The sequence below is a fragment of the Pleurodeles waltl genome, chromosome 3_1, assembly GCF_031143425.1.
Source record: "Pleurodeles waltl isolate 20211129_DDA chromosome 3_1, aPleWal1.hap1.20221129, whole genome shotgun sequence".
Lineage (NCBI taxonomy): Eukaryota > Metazoa > Chordata > Amphibia > Caudata > Salamandridae > Pleurodeles > Pleurodeles waltl.
Window position 1 is genome coordinate 1,127,331,388 of NC_090440.1, and position 6,000 is coordinate 1,127,337,387.

A 6,000-nucleotide genomic window follows, 5' to 3' on the forward strand; every position below is an offset into this window, starting at 1 on the left:
TCCGCTCCACCGGGATCCAAGGCCAGGCCCTGGACTGGATCGCCTCCTTCCTCTCAAACCGTTCCCAAAGAGTTTACCTCCCACCGTTTCGCTCAGACCCCACCGAGATCATCTGCGGCGTACCTCAAGGCTCATCGCTCAGCCCGACACTCTTCAATGTCTGCATGAGCCCCCTCGCCGACATCGTACGCAAGCACAACATCATCATCACCTCCTACGCCGACGACACCCAACTTATACTCTCCCTCACCAAGGACTCCGCCAGCGCCAAGACCAACCTACAAGAGGGCATGAAGGACGTCGCAGATTGGATGAGGCTCAGCCGCCTAAAGCTGAACTCTGACAAAATGGAAGTCCTCATCCTCGGCAACACCCCATCCGCTTGGGACGACTCCTGGTAGCCCACGGCCCTCGGCACCGCACCGACCCCCGCAGACCACGCCCGCAACCTCGGCTTCATCTTGGACCCTCTTCTCATCATGACCAAGCAAGTCAACGCCGTGTCCTCCGCCTGCTTCCTCACCCTCCGCATGCTCCGCAAGATCTTCAGCTGGATCCCCGCCGACACTAGAAAAACTGTGACCCACGCCCTCCTCACGAGCCGCCTGGACTACGGCAACACCCTCTACGCTGGGACCACCGCCAAACTCCAAAAACGCCTGCAACGTATTCAAAACGCCTCGGCCCGCCTCATCCTCGACGTACCCCGCAACAGCCACATCTCCGCACACCTGAGACACCTGCATTGGCTCCCAGTCAGCAAAAGGATCACCTTCCGACTTCTCACCCATGCACACAAAGCCCTCCACAACAAAGGGACCGGAATACCTCAACCGTCGCCTCAGCTTCTACGCCCCCACCCGTCTCATCCGTTCCTCTGGCCTCGCGCTCGCTGCCGTCCCTCGCATCCGCCGCTCCACGGCGGGTGGGAGGTCCTTCTCCTTCCTGGCAGCCAAGACCTGGAACTCCCTCCCCACCAGCCTCAGGACCACTCCGCATTCCGGAGACTCCTAAAAACCTGGCTTTTCGAGCAGCAGTAACCCCCCCCTTTCCCCTAGCGCCTTGAGACCCGCACGGGTGAGTAGCGCGCTTTATAAATGTTAATGATTTGATTTTGATTTGATTTGCTTACTGGGCAATGCTAATTGTTCAATGTCCACGGAACGCAGGAAATTGCTTTTTTACGCCTTGACCCCAGCTTGCAGAATTGGCTTCAGCGGATGCTGGGCTGGCCGCTAAAGGCCTTTTGTTCGGCGACAAGTTTGTGAAGGATCTTGCCAAATACGTGACTACTTTTTCAGCTCTAGACAAGGCCCAAACTTCAATTAAAAAAAGTGTTTAACAGTGGCCTTTTTTCAGAGGGCCGGACGTTTCAGAGGTCGTTCGTCAGGCCGTTTCTCCTCCCAGACCTCTTGTCCCTATCAAAGAAACTGTGGAGATTCCAAGTACCAATCCAACTTCTATCCAAACAGAAGTCATGGTTACAGGGGTCACAACCCCTGAGGACCTCACAGAGGAGGATACTACAACCAGAATACCTCTAAAACAGGTAAATCTAATCTTTTACAAAGATATTGTCTTGGGGGGAAGAGTGAGTCTATTTGTTCAAAATTGGCTGTTGATTACGCAACACGCTTGGGTGTTAGACACAATTTCAGGCTGTCATCTAGAGTTTTACTCAGAGCCCCAACAAACCGAGATCCAGCCTCCTCTCTGTTTTTTCCCAACAAGAGATGCTTTTCATAGATCAGGAGTTAGAGACTCTTCTCCAAAAAGGGGCAATTGGCGAATCATATCCTCACCGAGAGGTTTTATAAGTATGATATTTCTGGTTCAGAAGAAGAGAGGGGGGTCTCGTTTAGTCCTCAACCTGAGACATTTCAATTCATGGATAGTTTATCGACACTTTAAGATGGAGGGTATCCATCTTCTCGGGGATCTCTTACAGGAGGGAGACTGGATGGTCTGTCTGGATTTCAAAGATGTGTATTTGACCATTTCAATATTTGCCCCACATCACAGATTCCTTCAGTTTTTTTGGAAGAACCGATGTAACAAGTTTTCCGCCTTTCCTCAGTCCCTTGGTGCTTCACAAAAGTAATGCGACCTGTGATGCAGTGGTTACGAGAAAAAGGGGTTTGCTTGATAATCTATCTAGGCGACATTCTCATTATGGCCCAAAAAGAGCGTCTTGCCCGTCTCCATCTTTCATGGACCATGCAGCTTCTGCAAGATCTAGGGTTCATAATGAACGTAGAGAAATCTGAGCTTCAACCAGTACAGAATATAGAATTCTTAGGGTTCAGGATAGACTCCATAGCAACTCTGTTGAAGTTACCACTAACCAAAAGACTGGCTATCAAGAAAGAGTTGAGGAAAGCTTTGGCTGCTCATTCAATTTCCTTGAGGGTTCTTGCCCATCTGGTGGGCCTCCTATCATCATCTATTGAAGCCATTTTTCCGGGACCCCTGCACTATCGTGCTCTTCAGAGGTTGAAGATCTTTCACCTTTGCAAAGGTCTGGTGTACTTCAAATTGATTGTCCTGTCTCATGAAGCGCAGATGGAGCTTCAATGGTGGCTGAATCATATGGACGCCTGGAATGGCAGGGCGATTTTCGCCTCAGTTCCGGAAGTGATCATAGAATCAGAGGCCAGCAGATGGAGCTGGGGTGCCAGGTGTGGCCAGATGGAGACGGGGGGGTCGTTGGTCCCCGGAGGAACTTGAGATCTTCTAGCATTTTGGCCTAGCCCATCAGATTTCTGTATCTGCGGAATATATTCCGGTGAAAGTGAATGTAGTAGCAGACTGGAATTCCAGGCCCCTGAGAGATGCCAGCGATTGGCGTCTTCACCCCAGGATATTTCAATTCTTGAAGATAAATCTGTTTGCCTCCCGAATTAATACTCAACTTCTGCTCTTCTTCAGTTGGAGACCGGATCCCAATGCCCTCAGCTCGGATGCTTTTCTCCAGAGCTGGATGGGGACGTGCATTTCGTGTTTCCCCCGTTTTCCATGATACATCAAGTTCTCTCGCAAGTAATTTGTCAGAGAGCAGAATTGGTTCTGATAACCCCGTGCTGGAAGGCCCAGTCTTGGTTTCCAGTGGCACTGACCCTATGTTGTGCAGCCCCAGTTCAAATCCTCCCTTGGTGGGATCTATTGATGGATCCCATGGGGAATCCGCACCCTCTGATTCTGGAGGAACAGTTGGTACTCATGGTCTGGAGGATATCAGGGGACCCCCTCAAGGTCCTGAATTTTCAGAAGACACTAAATTCTTCCTTTCCCAATGCTTGGCACCTAGTACGCATAAACGATATGCCTCTGCTTGGAGGAGATGGTTGGATTGGTGCAGTCAAAGGAGTGTGGATCCCTTAGGGGCCTCAGTGCAAATGATAGCTAATTTTTTGTTTCATGTTGCAGCGCAGGGACTAGCATACAGGACAGTAAATAATTTTAGATCTGCCATTTCAGCTAAACATCCTCACATTGAGGGTAAACCTGTGGGTGAGCACCCGTTGATTTGTAAGCTATCGCGCGGCGTTCATATGCTTCGTCCTCCTCTCCCAAAATATTAATCTCTCTGGGATGTCAACATTATATTAAGATTCTTGGTGGCTTGGCCGGCCAATGAAGGACTTTAAAGAAAGCAGTTGTCGGCAAAATTAACCATGTTTCTTTGTTTAGTTTCTTGCAGAAGAGTTTCTGATGTCAAAGCCTTGGACATTACAGGTAGAGTTTTTACTCCTACGGGTGTATCTTTTCGCATCTCTAAGTATACAAAATCTAATTCTGAATGTATTAGTTATCTGGCTTTCAGAGATAATTCCAAACTATGGGGGTCATTACAACATTGTCGGTAAATGCCGCTTATCGCCGTGCAGAAGACCGTCAACACACCGTCGCGGCCGCAGAATTCCACCCCTGCTATTATGACCCACAGCTCGGAATCCACCAAAATTTAGACACTCACACAAGTCCGCCACACCAAAGGTCAGTGATAAACTGGCGATAACAAAACCTCCACCGTCACTCCAACAGGAATAAGCCCACACTATCACGACCCACGAATACACGCAGCGGTCTTTCAACCGCGATGTTCCATTGTCGGTACACACCGCCGCGCTCAAAATACACACACATCTACAAAGCACATCCAGATTGGACAAATCGAAATACACATACACACACCACTCCCACACACTCAATACAATATAAAACACACACTCACATCACCCACAAACCCTTTCGACCACAATTGCGACTGAAGGCGAGAGAAAGACACCACCATCTACAAACCAGCATCCACAGGCACTCAACACCATCACTCACACAACATCCACGCACAAAACACCACACACCCCTAAACATCACCCCACACATCACAACACACACCACCCCACACATCACCCACACCACCTCATGGCACCGCAAAGACACCCCAGGTTCTCTGAGGAGGAGCTCAGGGTCATGGTGGAGGAAATCATCCGGGTAGAGCCACAGCTATTCGGATCACAGGTGCAGCACACCACCATAGCTAGGAAGATGGAGCTATGGCGCAGAATCGTGGACAGGGTCAACGCAATGGGACAGCACCCAAGAACACAGGATGACATCAGGAAGAAGTGGAATGACCTATGGGGGAAGGTACGTTCCGTGGTCTCAAGACACCAGATTGCAGTTCAGAGAACTGGCGGCGGATCCCCAACTCCTCCCCCAGAACTAACAACATGGGAGAAGCAGGTCTTGGCTATACTGCATCCTGAGGGCCTCGCAGGAGTAGCTGGAGGAATGGACTCTGGGAAGGCAAATCTTTCACTACTTCATCCCCCACCCTACCTGCATGCTATCACATACCCCCAACCTCACCCGCACCCCCATCACTCCAACTCCTCACATAGGTCCCTCTATCACAACCCACCCATCCCAACACCAAGCCCTATATGAAACACCAAAGCATGGACACCCATCACCAATGCATGGCCTCTGCACATACCCACACACACCCCTAAACATTTAGCACACAAGGTCCCACACAAGAATGCAAGCACTGGGGTACAGGGTCACCCACCCATTGCACACCAAGGCACACACAGATGCAATAATCATACCTTTACACCCCTGCAGGATCCCTACCCAACGTCACCGGACAGGAGAGTCCAGACATGTCCACTCCACCCACAGAAGAGGCCCACAATGATTACAGCAGCTCTGTCCAACTGGATCTAGATGACCAGCCAGCCCATCTGGGACCTCGGGACAGTCGGTTCCCCTCACACTGGCACAAGCCACAACAGAGCCTCCCCCCCCCTGGAAACACCAGCACAGCACCCACCCAGCGGGCCCATACCTCTGTCCCCAGGACACGTCAAGCAGCAGTGTGTCCACCACTACAGGGAACCCAGGCTAACCCACCACCCCAACAACACCAGGGACCTGGGGGCAGTGGTAGTGGGCACACGGTTCAGGGGACAGAGGCCCAGGAACACAGGGGAACTGGGAGGGCTGCTGTGTGACAGGGGGAGGACAGGCCCAGGGACCCACTCTCCACGAGGCCCTCTCCAACATCATGGGAGCCTACCACCATTCCCAGGAGACGATGGCAATGGTACTGGCCAATTTTCAGGAGACCCAGCGGCTGCAGGAGGAACAGTATTTGGGGTTCAGGAAGGAACTCAAATCCATCAATACCACCCTGGGCACCATTGTAGAGGTGCTGAAGGAACTCGTCAACACCAGGAGGGACACTGTGGCACAACAAGGGGCCCCTGACACTAGCCTGGACGATGAACTGCCCACCACCTCTGCCGGCGCTAGTGGACAGGAGGCACCACCACAGGACCACGACACCAGCAACCCACCCCCTGCAGATGGAGAACCACCCCACAAGCGGTCCCTGAGATCCAGGACAAAGACAGAACAATGCCAACAATGCCAAGACCCCCGCCAATAAATGAGACCACCCTGATTGTCATCCTTCTGTCCCACTTTGTCACC